We start from the raw sequence: 15,771 nt of genomic DNA, 5'->3' as shown, positions 1-15,771 counted from the left end.
TTGGGCCAAAGGACCTGTTTCCATGCTGTAAACCTCTATGACCCTATCTGGGTGGTGGGGAGTGTCGGAACTGCCAAGGGGGTGGGAGGGCAGTTGCAGAAATCAGAGTGGGTGGGGGAGGGAGGAGAAGGAAGATGTCAGTGCTGGCCCATAGAGGTCCAGGAGGGCAGCGATCGAGGGCTGGAGGTGGTCGGAGTGACATTGATGCAGGGTTGCTGTGCTGGCCAATGATTGAGCTAGCCAGCAATCAAAAGGCCAGCAGTGTGGCGCCATTGCGCATGCACTGATCTCGGCACTGACAGAGCAACACAAGTGCTATGCTGCCAGCCTCTCTAGTGGGAATAAGCCCTGCCCACAGATTTTCAACATGAGTCTTGCTAGGGCACTCTGCAGTGCATAGAGTGTGGGAATTTGTTTTGAAAATCCCGCTCAAAAACCAACAGAAGTTATTCCAGTTTCTACATGAATTCGGCATTTAGAGTTTTTTTAGGAGAGTTGCCCCAACATATTTCACCAATATTTTAGTCAACCCTCTAAATTTCTGATTCTTTGGTTCAGTATGCATTATTCCTTATATATGTCTGAAGTGCCTTAGTGTGTTTTTCAATGGAAAAGGTGCTTTGAAAATGTAAATTGTTATTGTAGACCACGTTTCAAATACAATGTACTGTATTGTACATCATTATAAATGGACAGTAATGCCATAAAAAGAATAGAGCATAGGTTGCGAAATGAAAAATTATAGTTAGAAGGCAAAACTGAGACAGTGGGCAGAATTTTACCGGCACATCCACCCGGACTTCATACAATCCCGCCCAAGGCCAACGGAGAATGCCTTTCTCCAAGTCTCACCCACCTCCAGAATCAGGGCAGGCATGCCAGTAAAATTCCAGCCAATTTTTCATTGAAGCGAAAGCGAAAGAAAGAAAGAAGGCAGGGAATTATAGGCCGGTTAGTTTAACGTCTGTTGTAGGTAAAATGTTAGAATCCGTGATCAAGGAGAAAATAACGAGGCATCTTGAGGAGAATTGTTTGGTAGAGCAGACGCAGCACGGTTTCGTTAAGGGGAAGTCGTGTCTGACGAATTTATTGGAGTTCTATGAGGATGTGTCTAGGGCGATGGATAGAGGAGAGCCAGTGGATGTGGTGTTTCTTGATTTTCAGAAGGCGTTTGACAAGGTGCCTCACAAGAGGTTATTACAGAAGGTCAGGGGGCATGGAGATGGGGGTAGGGTGTTAGCGTGGATAGGGGATTGGCTGTCAAATAGGAGGCAGAGAGTGGGGGTCAATGGGTGCTATTCGGATTGGCGGTTGGTGACTAGTGGAGTGCCCCAGGGGTCGGTGCTGGGGCCTCAGCTATTTACCATTTATATAGATGATCTGGAGGAGGGAACCGAGTGTATGGTGTCGAAATTTGCTGATGACACCAAGATTGGTGGAACGGCAAATTGCGCGGTGTGGAGACTCTGCAGAAGGATCTAGATAGGCTGGGCAAATGGGCCAGGAACTGGCAAATGGAATTTAATGTTGGCAAATGTGAGGTTGTCCACTTTGGTAGGAATAATGGTAGGAAGGACTATTACTTACGTGGCGAAAAACTGCAGCAGGTGACAGTGCAGAGGGACTTCGGGGTCCTTGTGCATGAGTCGCAAAAACCCAGCTTGCAGGTGCAGCAGGTGGTCAGGAAGGCGAATGGGATGCTGACCTTCATAGCGAGGGGGATTGAATATAAAAGTAGGGAGGTCTTGCTGCAGCTATATAGGGCATTGGTGAGGCCGCAGCTGGAGTACTGTGTGCAGTTTTGGTCGCCGCACTTACACAAGGATATTTTGGCCTTGGAGGGAGTGCAGAGGAGGTTTACTAGGCTTATACTGGAGTTGAGGGGGTTGAACTATGAGGAGAGGCTGAATAAACTAGGCTTGTACTCATTACAGTTTAGAAGAATGAGGGGAGATCTCATTGAGACGTATAAGATGATGAATGGGATGGATAGGATAGAGGTGGAGAGGCTCTTCCCGCTCAGAAAGGACAGTAGGACTAGAGGGCACAGCCTCAAGATAAAGGGGGGTGTGGTTTAGAACGGAGTTGAGGAGGAACTTCTTCACTCAAAGGGTGGTGAATCTCTGGAATTCTCTGCCCGTTGAAGTGGTGGAGGCCGCCTTGCTAAATATGTTTAAGATGCGGGTTGATGGGTTTTTGATAAGCGAGGGGATTAAGGGTTATGGGGAGAGGGCGGGAATATGGAACTGAGCCACGACAGATCAGCCATGATCTTATTGAATGGCGGGGCAGGCTCGAAGGGCTAGATGGCCTACTCCTGCTCCTATTTCTTATTTCTTATGTTCTTATGAAATATTTAACAGTTCTAATTTTCATTAGGAAGGGTGAAGTGGGATAAACTGTTTGCTGTGGTTGGGAACTCAATGACAAGGAATTATCAATTAAATTAACGCTGAGTAAGGAGAGGAATTAGGAAAAATTTCTTTATACAAAAGGGTGTTGAGGCAAGGAATACATTGTCACCAAAAGTGGTTGGAACATAAACATAAAACATTGCCTCTTTTAAAGGAAAATAGGATATTATTTTAAAGCAATGGAAAGTATGGTAGACCGTGACAGTAGACATAAATTTGGATTGCTTTGAAAAAGATTCGGCATAGACATGATGAATTAAGTAGCTTTCTCCTGTGCTGTGAACTTTTATAGTTCTATGGATCTTGGAAAAGTCCTGACTTCCTCTCTGTTCAATAAAACCCACTCTCCAGCTGGACCATATGGAATTGAATGAATGGTCATGGTCAAATAGTAACCCATATTTCTCTTAATTAAACAGCTGTGTGTCTCCCACATTTTCCTTTTGTTTTACATTCCCTGCTGTAAGCATTCTGTTGGATCAATGGTTCTGTTATTAACTCAAAGGTGGAGAGAGAAGGAGTAATAAAAGCACAAAATGCTGGAAATACTTTTGAGCATCTCTGGTGAGGTGAACAGGGATAACGGGGCGGGGGGGGGATGGGGGGGCATTTTCCAGCCTTGCTGCGACAGGCGTAGATCATGCTGATCCCAGAAAATAACGTACAGGCATAAAAATCGGTTTCCAGCCCAGCACCAGTTTGCAATTGTCCCAGTCCCTTCTCAATGGCACAAACAACCACAGAAAGGGCAGAAAGTGGTTTAGCATATTTAGAGTAGCATTTGAGTATGCTTGGCCTGTTCAACTCCCAGCACACGGAATCTTCTGAACTTTGGGTATGGTGCGAGAACGGTGAGATTCAGTATTGGTTTAGACTAGTGGGGACCTAGCGCACCTGGCCAGGGGCTGGGAAGCCACTTAGCTCTTGGGTGGTCAGAGGCATAGCTGGGTAGTGCCCATTGGGCAGTGCCAATCTGGCACCCTGGCAATGTCAGTTGAGTGTTTAAGGGAGAGGCTTTCTACTAAATAGATTTGTTAAGGAAAGGTATCAGGGCATCTGTAAAGGGGCTAATATATTTTATAATACAATCAAGTCATCTTATTGTATAAGTTATAATACTATAACAGCTTTAAAGCCATCTCAGTAGTCTTGGTGCAGCCAATAATTCCATCTCCTCTACTCTTATGCTCCCACATCTGGTAATGTTAAAAGTTCCTCCATCTTGGCTAATGAGCTAGGATCAAACCATACTGTTTCAATTCCAAAGGGGTTTGAATTCACTACTTAAATGAAAGCATTGGATTGACATACATTTATGAAAAAAAGTTGCTGTGAACTAATAAATCATCAATTGCAAAAGCAAAATACTGCAGATGCTAGAAATCTGAAATAAAACTAGAATCATAGAACCCTACAGTGCAGAAAGAGGCCATTTGGCCCATTGAGTCTACACCGAACACAATCCTACCCAGGCCCTACCCCCATATCCCTACATATTATACCCACTAATCCCTCTAACCTCCGCTACCCTGGACACTAAGGGGCAATTTCTTAGCATGGCCAATCAACCTAACCCGCACATCTTTGGACTGTGGGAGGAAACCGGAGTACCCGGAGGAAACCCATGCAGACATGAGGAGAATGTGCAAACTCCACACAGACAGTGAACCGAGCCGAGAATTGTACCCGGGACCCTGGAGCTGTGAAGCAGCAGTGCTAACTACTGTGCTACTGTGCCGCCCAAAAATGCTGGAAAAACTCAACAGGTCAAGCAGCATCTGTGGAGAGAGAACAGAGCTAACATTCTAAGTCGGTATGACTCTTCTTCAAAGACAGTTTTTTTTGTGGGATGTGGACATTGCTGGCCAGACCAGCATTTATAGCACATTCCTAGTTGCCCTTGAGAGGATGATGGTGAGCTGCCTTCTTGAACTTGAACCTTCTTGAACCCCCGTGACTTGCCTGGGTTTGCAAAACCTCACTTACTGTACTGTCTGGAGACAATACACATCTCTTTAAACTGTGACCAGTGCTCCTTCCACTCATATTATCAGCCACTTCAGGTCTTGAACAGCAGGTTAGGTGTAAGGATTCGCATTCTAATCAGTAATCTCTAAACTGTCTGTGCTTTATATGCTCTGTCTGAGGCCAGAACTCTCCATTCACCTGACGAAGGGACTAACCCCGAAAGCTTGTGAGTATATTATCAAATAAATAGGTTGGACTAAAACCTGGTGTTGTCAGACTTTTTACTTCTTGAACTGCCGCAGTCCTTGAGGTACAAGTATACCCGCAGTGCTGTTAAGGAGGGAGTTCCAGGATTTTTACTTAGCAACAGTGAAGGAACAGCGATATATTTCTAAGTCAGGATGCTGAATGATTTGGAGGGAACATTCAAGTGGTGCTGCTCCAAGGTATCTGTTGTTCTTGTTCTTTTAGATGTTAGTGGTCATGGGTTTGAAAGACACTGCTTAAGGAATCTTGGTGCATTACATCTTGTAGGTGGTACACGGGGTTGCCACTGTTCATCAGTGTGGAGGAATTGAATAGTTGCGGAAGGGGAAACAATCAAGCAGGCTGCTTTGTCCTGGATGGTGTCAAACTCTTTGAGTGCTGTTGGAGCTGCACTCATCCAGGCAAGTGGAGAGTATTCCATTATAATCCTGACTTGTGCTTTGTAGATGGTGGACTGGCTCTGGGGAGTCAGGAGGTGAGTTACTCGGCACAGGATTCCTGGCCTTTAAGCTGCTCTGAATGTCACAGTATTTATATTGCTAGCCCAGTTCAGTTTCTGGTTAATGGTAACCCCCAGATTGTTGATGGTAATGCCATTGAATGTCAAGAGGCGATAGATTCTTTCTTGTTGCAAATCGTCATTGCCTGGCAATTCTCTGCTGCAAATGTTACTTGCTACTTGTCAGCCCAAGCCTGTATGTTGTCCAGGTCTTGCTGTATTTGGATATGAACTGCTTCAATATCTGAGGAGTCATGAATGGTACTGAATATTGTGCAGTCATCAGAAAACATTTCTACTCCTGACCTTATGATGGAAGGAAGGTCATTGATGTTTAAGTCACCAGTTGTGTTGTTCAAGGTAAGTTGTAGAATATACCAGCCAAGATTTTCTGAAAAGGCATGTAATTTCATTGCTATCTGCAAATTCTCAGCACGATAAGCACCTCACATTGGGACATCGCCTGTAGGAGATTGTGGGAGAGAAGCAAGAAACATGCTGCTGCAGGTTTATAAGGACTGCACAGAAGGCAAATCAGCAGTGTTTCGTGTTCTGACTGGATTTTTTAATTTCATTTCATTTTAAAAACTAAAATTAGCAGTTTGTGAAGTCCCCTCTTCATTGTAGGGTTAGGGATTTGGGGACCTTCAGTCTTTGCGATGCAGTCTTAACTATTATGGGCTGCTTTCCCATCAGAAAAGAATCCAGGGGGTGAGAATTACATTTTGTTACCATGATCTGCAACAAGTGAGATTTCCGAGTGTATACATGGCTTTTGGTTTCCTCTTGGGTGTCAGAAATGGAGAATTTGGAGGGATTGTGCAAATAGAAGATTTATTGTGAAATCTGTTTCAGTTTCATCTCTTCCTGTTGCACTTGCATTAATTTTGCATTAGCCACTGCTGAATCTCTCATATCAAACCTTCTACTAAAAAGTGCTGTCTGAGCTTTGCTCCTCAGGAAACCATTCTAATCTCTCTATTTCTGATCCTCCTTGATATGAATCCCAGCAAGAAACCAAAGAGCCTTTAGCAACTTGCAATGTCAGCATGCAATCGTTGTTATTCATTCTATATTCTTCAAGTGCCACTTCGGAGTGATTCCGTACCTGGGCGTCAGAGAGCAAGTCAGAGGACAATGCATTGTGTGATACACAGAGCACAAGTGGACAGGAGAAATTTGTAATTGTATGTGGTCCTGTGTTTAAATAAATACTGTATCAAACAGCTGTAACAGATAAGGTGTTACAAATGGTCTATTGGGTGAAGGAGTTCATAAATACATGTGTGGCACATTGGAGGATAATTTAACAGCACTCTGGTTATCATGGAGCAGAATTTGGAGAGATTACAGAGATCGCACTAACAACAGTGAAAATGTAACAGAAGCAAGCACTGAAAGACAGTGAGACAGTGGAAAATACAGACACAGAGGAACATTGACACAGGAAAAAGTCAACCAGCAAGAAATCCAAGAAAACAACAATAATAGACACAATAAGAGTGGAAAAGGGAACAAATTACCTGAGAAAATTAGTTGCACTAATATTAAAGCCCACATAGCACCTCTTCCCAGAAGGCACAACAGCATCTCCAAGATGGAGACATGGGACAGAATTCTCCCACCTTGAGTTAAGTCCTGTGGCTAGGGCAAGAACATTGGGTATTTCCCATTCAAGGAGCCATTGGAAAACATATCATTTCCTCGGGTTCCAACCTCATTAATTATGCACCCTGGTGGTTTGCACCATATTCCACCGTCATATCCAGGCGCCACATTGAAAAGGTGTTCAACATCACTGACTAAACTAGAAAGAATACAGAAAAGATTTACAAGGATGCTACCAGGATTTGATGGTTTGAGTTATAAGGAGAGGCTGGATAGACTGGGGCTTTTTTCTCTCGAGCATAAAAGGCTGAGGGTTGATCTTATAGAAGTCTACAAAATAATGAGAGGCATAGAGCAGCTAGATAGTCAATATCTTTTCCCAAAGGTAGGGGGCTCTAAGACTTGAGGGCACAGGTTTAAGGTGAGAGGGGAGAGACACAAAAGTGTACAGAAGGGCAAATTTTTCATGCAGAGGGTGGTGAATGTCTGGAACAAGCTGCTAGGCATGGTATTAGTGGCAGATAAAATTTTGTCCTTTTAAAAAAACATTTAGACTGTTACATGAGTAAGATGGGTAAAAAGGAATATGGGCAAAATGCGGGCAATTGGGATTAGTTTAGGGGTTTAAAAAAAAAAGGGCAGCATGGACAAGTTGGGTCTAAGGCCTATTTCCATGCTGTAAACCTCTCTGACTCTATGACTGACCCACTATTAAAGAAGGTGACCTGCTGAAAATGAAGATGGATCTACAGGAACATTCTGAGGTTGGAAGATGGACCTCCTCCAGAACACCTAATCAGAAAGATCCACCAGTAAATCCTTACCCCACTGATGCCAAGGTGTTCCAGGGTCCAGGGTAGCTGGCAGCCTCCATCTTGAACTCTGGAGGCAACCTCAGGCATTGTTCGGGTGAGTCCTGCATACATCATTGTTCCACACATGTTTTGGTGCACTGGACCAGTGATTTCCTGCTGGTGTCGCAGGCAATCAAGCATGGGTAGAAGATTCCAGTTGGGCCTTCATCTGCATCCCATTAGTGGCATGGAAATTGGCTTTATTCTGTCCTCCTGCATCTTTCCTAATGTGCCACAGCAGGCACCAGTGGAAGATCAGTGTGGGGAACTCACACATATATAAAACTGATTCTTAAGTCTCCCATCAAATTCTTCCCCACTGTCTAGCACTGAGCCACCTCGTGAAGGCATGGGAGAATTCTGCCCATGAATTCCAGCTCACCTGCGAATGCCTGCAATTTCCATCAATGAATAAACAAACTTCTCAAGAGTCAAGACTTTAACCTGAATCTAAACAGTAGACACCAGAACAATACAGATAACATATAATGTAAAATTCCACAGCTCAGACTAACTGTGAGCAACATCCTGGGAGATTTAGTAAGAGATGTGTTTTTTGCAAAGGTGCATGGCATATTGTGCACTGAGAACGAAATATCAAATGAAGATTGCGTATGATAAACAATGCATCCTCTGTGATTAGTCACATGATGTACTGTGACAGCAGCAGAAGCATTCACAGCTTTTTATCCCTCTTCCACTTTGGACTTCAATCAGGCAACACCTTTCAAATAAAGCTGCTTTGGTTTGTTTAAGTAACCCATGGTGTGGAACCTCAGAAATCCTTTTTCCATGTTGTCAACTTGGTCAGAAACAATTGCACATACATAACATTTCATAAGGCTATTACAGCATTGTCTTTTCAAATTTCTCCAAGCAGCAATTGCAACATACATCACCAGATTTTAGATGGTAACACAACAGCAGGATATAGCTAGAATTCTTTTATAGCAAGTGGTTACATAAGAACATAAGAAATAGGAGCAGGAATAGGCCATCTAGCCCTTCGAGCCTGCCCCGCCATTCAATAAGATCATGGCTGATCTGTCATGGCTCAGTTCCACCTTCCCGCCCTCTCCCCATAACCCTTAATCCCCTCTCTTATCAAAAACCCATCAACCCGCGTCTTAAAAATATTTAGCGAGGCAGCCTCCACCACTTCAACGGGCAGAGAATTCCAGAGATTCACCACCCTTTGAGTGAAGAAGTTCCTCCTCAACTCCGTTCTAAACCGCCCCCCCCTTTATCTTGAGGCTGTGCCCCCAATCCTACTGTCTTTTTTGAGCAGGAAGAGTCTCTCCACCTCTATCCTATCCATCCCATTCATCATCTTATACGTCTCAATGAGATCTCCCCTCATTCTTCTAAACTCCAACGAGTACAAGCCTAGTTTATTCAGCCTCTCCTCATAGCTCAACCCCCTCAACTCCGGTATCAGCCTAGTAAACCTCCTCTGCACTCCCTCCAAGGCCAAAATATCTTTGCGCAGGTGCGGCACCCAAAACTGCACACAGTACTCCAGCTGCGGCCTCACCAATGCCCTATACAGCTGCAGCAAGTCCTCCCTACTTTTATATTCAATCCCCCTCGCTATGAAGGCCAGCATCCCATTCGCCTTCCTGACCACCTGCTGCACCTGCAAGCTGGGTTTTTGCGACTCATGCACAAGGACCCCGAGGTCCCTCTGCACCGTCGCCTGCTGCAGTTTTTCGCCACGTAAGTAATAGTCCTTCCTACCATTCTTCCTACCAAAGTGGACCACCTCACACTTGCCAACATTAAATTCCATTTGTCATTTCCTGGCCCATTCGCCCAGCCTATCTAGATCCTTCTGCAGACTCTCCACACCCTCCGCACAATTTGCCGTTCCCCCAATCTTGGTGTCATCAGCAAATTTCGACACCCTACACTCGGTTCCCTCCTCCAGATCATCTATATAAATGGTAAAAAGCTGAGGCCCCAGCACCGACCCCTGGGGCACTCCACTAGTCACCATCCGCCAATCCGAATAGCACCCGTTGACCCCCACTCTCTGCCTCCTATTTGACAACCAATCCTCTAACCACGCTAACACCCTACCCCCAACTCCATGTCCCTCGACCTTCTGCAATAACCTCTTGTGAGGTACTTTGTCAAACGCCTTCTGAAAATCCAGAAAGACCACATCCACCGGCTCTCCTCTATCCACCGCCCTAGACACATCCTCATAGAACTCCAGTAAATTTGTCAGACACGACTTCCCTTTAATGAAACCATGCTGCGTCCGCTCTATCAAGCAATTGCCTTCAAGATGCCTCGCAATTTCCTCCTTATACATTTGTGAAATAGAAAACTGTATCAGGTTGGGAATGAAAACAATAATACATCTGAATGATAAATGCATAACATTAACGGGTGGCACAATGGCACAGTGGTTAGCACTGCTGCCTAGCACTGCTGCCTCACAGCGTCAGGGGCCCAGGTTCAATTCCTTGGGTGACTGCCTTTGTGGAGTTTGCACGTTCTCCCTGTGTCTCCATGGGTTTCCTCCGGATGCCCCAGTTTCCCTCCCACGATCCAAAGATGTGCAGGTTAGATGGACTGACCATGGTAAATTTATCCTGAGTGTCCGCGGGATTAGCAGAGCAAATACATGGGGTTAAGCAGATTATTGTTGGTGCAACCTCAATGGGCTGAATGGCCTCTTTCTGCACAGTAAAAATTCTATGATTTTGAAGAATAGGGTAACCTTCAACTGCCATACTTTTTCAATAAAATACATTCAAACCTTGCATTACCTAAAATCTTAATTTTTCTGTTTATGTAGTGAAAGGAACTTAGTATTCTTTAATAAAAGCAAAATGCTGAGGATGCTGGAATGTAAAAATGCTGGAAAATCTCAGCAGGTCTGACAGCATCTATGGAGAGAGTTAGCTCTGACAAAGGGTCATCCTGACTTGAAACGTTGACTCTATTCTCTCTCCACAGACGCTGTTAGACCTGTTGAGATTTTCTAGCATCCTCTGTTTTAGTATTCTTTAAATCTGTTGAAGCCTGGAATGGTTCAGTGCTGATTCCATTGAAATTTGTGTTATGAGTTTATATTTTTAGATTAATGTTACCATCCTAAATCTGTGATGGTTGAACAGATTTTTTCAGGGAGAATAGTCAGAACAATGTTTGTAAGTCCAGAGATGCTCCAATAAACACGTCCCAAGTGGAAGAGGCTCCAGATAACAGACTAGAAATCACAGAAAACAAAGCCTGTGCTGGAACAAAAACTTTGAAGAAGAGTCATACTGGACTGAAAACATTCTGTTTCTCTGCCCACAGATGCTGCTGGGTTTTTCCAGCATTTCCTGTTTTCATTTCAGAGTTCCAGTTTCAGCAGTATTTTGCTTTAATTGTGCACTGGAATAACTCGGTCAGAACTGCAGCTGATATCAGGTCTTAAGTTTCGGTTATATGAAACCTGTGAATTGCAAGTGCATGGTGAGTGTCCCAGAAAGCCTACTGCTGAAGAGGTTTCATTTTCAAATTGCTGCAATGTTGACAGAGTGGCCTCTGGGTCAGTCAAAGAATGAAATAAATAATTAGGAGGTGGCTGAGCAGAAGCTAAAAGTCTATTCCTGCAAAGTTATCCCTTCAGAGAAAATAACATTCTCCTTACCTGAGCTGGACTATATTGTGACTCTAGTCCTATATTAGCATGACTAATTCTTAAATAGCCCCTGTAATGGCAAAGTAAGCCATTCAAGAGATAAGCTTCTAAGTTTAGGATGTTCCCCATTCAGAAATAAACATTACAGCTTATATCTGTATCGCAAATTTAACAAAGAAAAATGACCCAAGGCATTCACAAACAAAATTTGACGCCAAGCCTATTCAAACAGATAAGTTTCAAGGAGCATCTCAAAGGAGAAGAAAGAGGTAGAGAGCTGGAGAGGTTTAGGAAAGGAATTCGTTCTGAACTAGACACGTCCGCTAATAGTGGAACAATTAACAAACAAAGAACAAAGAACAACCCAGCACGGGAAACAGGCCCTTCGGCCCAACAAGCCCGTGCCGCCGCATCACCCTACACCTATTCTACCCTGCATGTCTACGAATGGAACCCCTAACTTAGCCAGATTCAGGGGAGAATAGTGTCAATTTGGTAAAACCAATCAGCCTAAGAGCACATCTTTGGGGTGTGGGAGGAAACCGGAGCGCCCGGAGGAAACCCACGCAACCACAGGGAGAATGCGCAAACTCCCACAGACACAGGCCCAAATCCATGTATCTGCACAGCTAGCAGTGCTAGTCACCGAGCTGTTGCGGCGCCCGTCTACTGGTCCAGGATCAAGCACACACACCGACACGAAGTACTAGGCCACTCCCGGAACTTCCAAGAGCAGCCCATGCACAACCCACCGTGTGCGTGCCCCTCGTTTGACACGAGGTGGACCAACACCTGCGGAATAAAAAGACAAAAACGTTAATCTTACAAGCCTGCTTTTCTGGTGTCTCCCGAGGTTCTAACCTTATTTAATAGCCCCTACCATAACCCTCCACCCTCGTTTCACTCATGTGTCTATCTAACTGAACCTTAAACGAGTCCAACGTTCCTGCCTCCACAATTGATAAGAATTAGAGGAGCACTGAGGTCTCAGAGTGTTGACAGGTTGATGAAGGTTACAGAAATGGGAGGGAAAGTGCCATTGAGGGAAATGAAAATAAGAATGAGAATTTGAAATTTGAGGCATTACCAGACCGGAAGCTAATGCACATCAGCAAGAAGAGGGATGATGAACGAAATAGGATTTGATGCAAGTGAGCATTATGGGACGCAAAGTTTAGATGACCTCAAATTTACACAGGGTGGAAGGTGAGATGTGGATCACAAAATATTAGAATATTCACAACTAGAAGGTGAGGTTTTCAGCAGTGAATTAGCTGAGTCGGAAGCAGGTCCAGCCAATATTGTGGAAGTGAAATAGGAGGTCCTGATGATGGAGAGGGTATGAGATCAGATACTCAGCTCAGGTTCACATAGGATGGCAAGGTTGCAAACACAGTCTGATTCAGGCTCAGAATGGGCAGGAATAGTCAGTGTCCAGTAAAGAGAGTTTATGGCAGCTACCAAAGGCAATGACTTCACTCTGTCCAATATAAAGAACAAAATATTGCCTACTTTAGTCCTGGGGAACGAAGTTGAGTAAGCAATTCATGTGAGGCTGTGAAAACAACTAGAAAATACTGATCACAACATTCAATGTAATAGAACATATTCAAGAGATGGCTGGATATAGCACTTGGGGTGAATTGGATCAAAGTTTATGGGGAAAAAACAGGAGTAGGCTATTGAGTTGGATGATCAGCCATGATCGTGATGATTGGAGGAGCAGGCTTGAAGGGCCAAATGGCTTCCTCCTGCTCCTATCTTCTATGTTCCTATGTAAGATCAGAAAAGGATAATAAAAAGCCAAAGATTGTTCACAGAAATCAGAGTTTTTCTGAAATTAACTGGGCTCTGATAAAAGCAAATGGATACTGGAAATCCAAAATAAAAGCAGAAAATGCTGGATAAACTCAGCGGCATCTGTTGGGAGAAACAGAGTTAACATTTCAAATCTAAATCACTTCAGTAGAGGGTTCTGTCAGGATACAGCCTTGGCCTAAACACGGACAAAAGTGCTGAATTCAAGATGTGAGGTGAAAATAATTGCCTTTAAACATCAAAGCAACATTTGACCGAGTGTGGCATCAAGGCGCCCTAGTAAAATTAAGTCATTGGACATCAAGAAGAAATCTTTCCACTGTTTGGAGTCATACCGAGCACAAAGGAAGATAGTGTTCAATGTTGGAAGCCAATCACCTAAGTTCTAGCAGGAGTTAATCAGAACAGTATTCTCGGCCTAACCATCTTCATCAGTGTTATTCCCTCTATCAGAAAGTTGCAATTTTGGAAGGTTCACTGATGATTGCACAGCGTTCAGATACATTCACAATTCCTCAGATAATGACGTAGTCAATGTCAACATTGAGTAAGTCCTAGTTGACATTCAGCTGATACTGAAAGAGAGCATATGAGAAAAGACGGACGAAGAAAAATCCAAAAGTCCTCCGTAGGCACATTAATAGCAAAAGGAGGACTTTAGTCAATTAAAAACCTAAAACGGCTGAGATACTAAATCCATATTTTGCATCTTTCTTCACTGAGAAAAAAGATGCTGTCACATCATAGTGAAACAGGAAGTAGCTTGGACACTGAATGCATTAAAATTTGATAAAGAGGAAGTATTGGATAGGCTGGTTGCACTTAAAGTTCTGAAGTTTACGTTCCCCAGGAGGCAGCTAGGAGTGTGAAATTACATGGATGGGATTCCGTCTGGAATTCCACTTGGCGCAAACAGGACGCAATTTTATGGTGAGATAGAAAGCTTGCTCTTGCCCCCATTAAGGCCCTTAAGTGCTGAATGGTCAACAGCTTTCAAGGCAGCTCTTCCTTCCAAGTGCAAATAGAGGTCCTCCCTGTTGCCAATGAATGCCAAAAACAAGTAGGTCATGATAAACCTGCATAAAACATTTATTCGACCTCAGCTGGAGTCTTCCATCCAGTTTAGGCGCTTTAGGAAGGAATGTGAAGGCATTCAAGACGGGATAGAAAAGATTCAACAGAATAGTTCAAGGGACGAGAACTTCAGTTGTGCGCATCAATTGGAGAAGCTAGGGCTGTTCTCCTTGGAGAAAATTAAGAGGACATTTAAAATCATGAGAGATTTGCACAACTTCGATAGGAAGAAAATATTTGTGTTGATGGAAGGATCAAGAACCAGAGGATACCAATTCACTGTGACTGGCAAAAGAAACAATAGCGACATGAGAAAAAGCATGTTACGCAACAAGTGTTTAGGATCTGGAACCCACTGCCTGGGAGTGAGATGAAAACAGATACAATCAAGGATTTTAGATGAAAAGTTGATATGAAGAGAAGATATTTATATCTGAAGAAAAAGAATTTGAAGCACCACAGATGTTATGACCCTGGACCAGACTCCCATGTTCTTGATACAAGCCTGTTAGGAACCAGTAACCTTTTGTTTAAACAAAGTTTAAGATTGAAGACACTTGCTAAGAGAATAAGGTTCCACTGGTTTTGAACAAGCAAAAAAAAATACAAAGTCAGAAAGATAAAATAATTTACCATATCTATCTTATATTCCAACATTCAGGGTTAATATGAGGTACATGTACATTAACAGACAAACTATGGTCAAACATAACACTCTGCATGCAAAATAGCAAATTTAACAAAGACACAGCCCACTGATTTCTCAACATCCCACCCAGATGTCAGTAAACACTTGTGAGTTAATCAATATCTTTGGAATGCAATTTCTTCCATGAGGGATTCCAGTCTTCACCTTTGAAGATCCTGAAATTCTGTCCTAAGTTGTTCAACTTGGACTACTTCAAAGGCGGATCACTTCACAAGGTTTCAATCTTGTTTCTCTGGACTCCTTTGCCAACGTACTATTAATAACATTGTATGACAATCACCTTATTAAGGGAATTGTTAAACATGTGATATTGATTTCCCTATAAGTAGAGAAAGCTGGAACCCTTCAGGGTTGGGGAGCTTCTTGTAGGTTAGCAGTGCTGAGGAAGTGTTATACAATAATCTGAATGACCTGTCGGGATTGATTCTTCCACCATAACTCTTTATTGTTGAATAACAATGGTAGAAGAGGATGAACCGTAAGCTTGGTGACTGACTAGCTGTATGTGATGCTTTTTGTCTCAGTACATTGAGGAAAACAAGTGTACTATAGCTGACAATTTAAGTTACTGATTGGCAGAAGGATGGCGCAAAATTGAAAGTTTTGACTATCATTTTTTTCTGACTCTGATTCATATGAGCAATCGAAAGCTTAAGTTGAAATGTGGACTTGGGTTACTTCTGTACTCCGAAAGAAGCAAGATATGTATGGTATTAGCATTATTAGTGAGAGGTCTCATAACACTAGGCTAAAGTCCAACAGGTTTAGTTCAAATCGCGAGCTTTGGGAGCATTGCTCCTTTATCAAGTGAGTGGAGAGGTAGGTTCACAAACATGGCATATATAGTCATAGACACAACTGCAAGATAATTACAGATTGGAATGTGAAGAATGGTTGGAATGTGAGTCTTTACAGGTAAT

The sequence above is a fragment of the Carcharhinus amblyrhynchos genome, chromosome 11 (genome assembly GCF_965287045.1).
Source record: "Carcharhinus amblyrhynchos chromosome 11, sCarAmb.v2.hapA, whole genome shotgun sequence".
NCBI lineage: Eukaryota > Metazoa > Chordata > Chondrichthyes > Carcharhiniformes > Carcharhinidae > Carcharhinus > Carcharhinus amblyrhynchos.
This window is presented reverse-complemented; position numbering follows the sequence as displayed.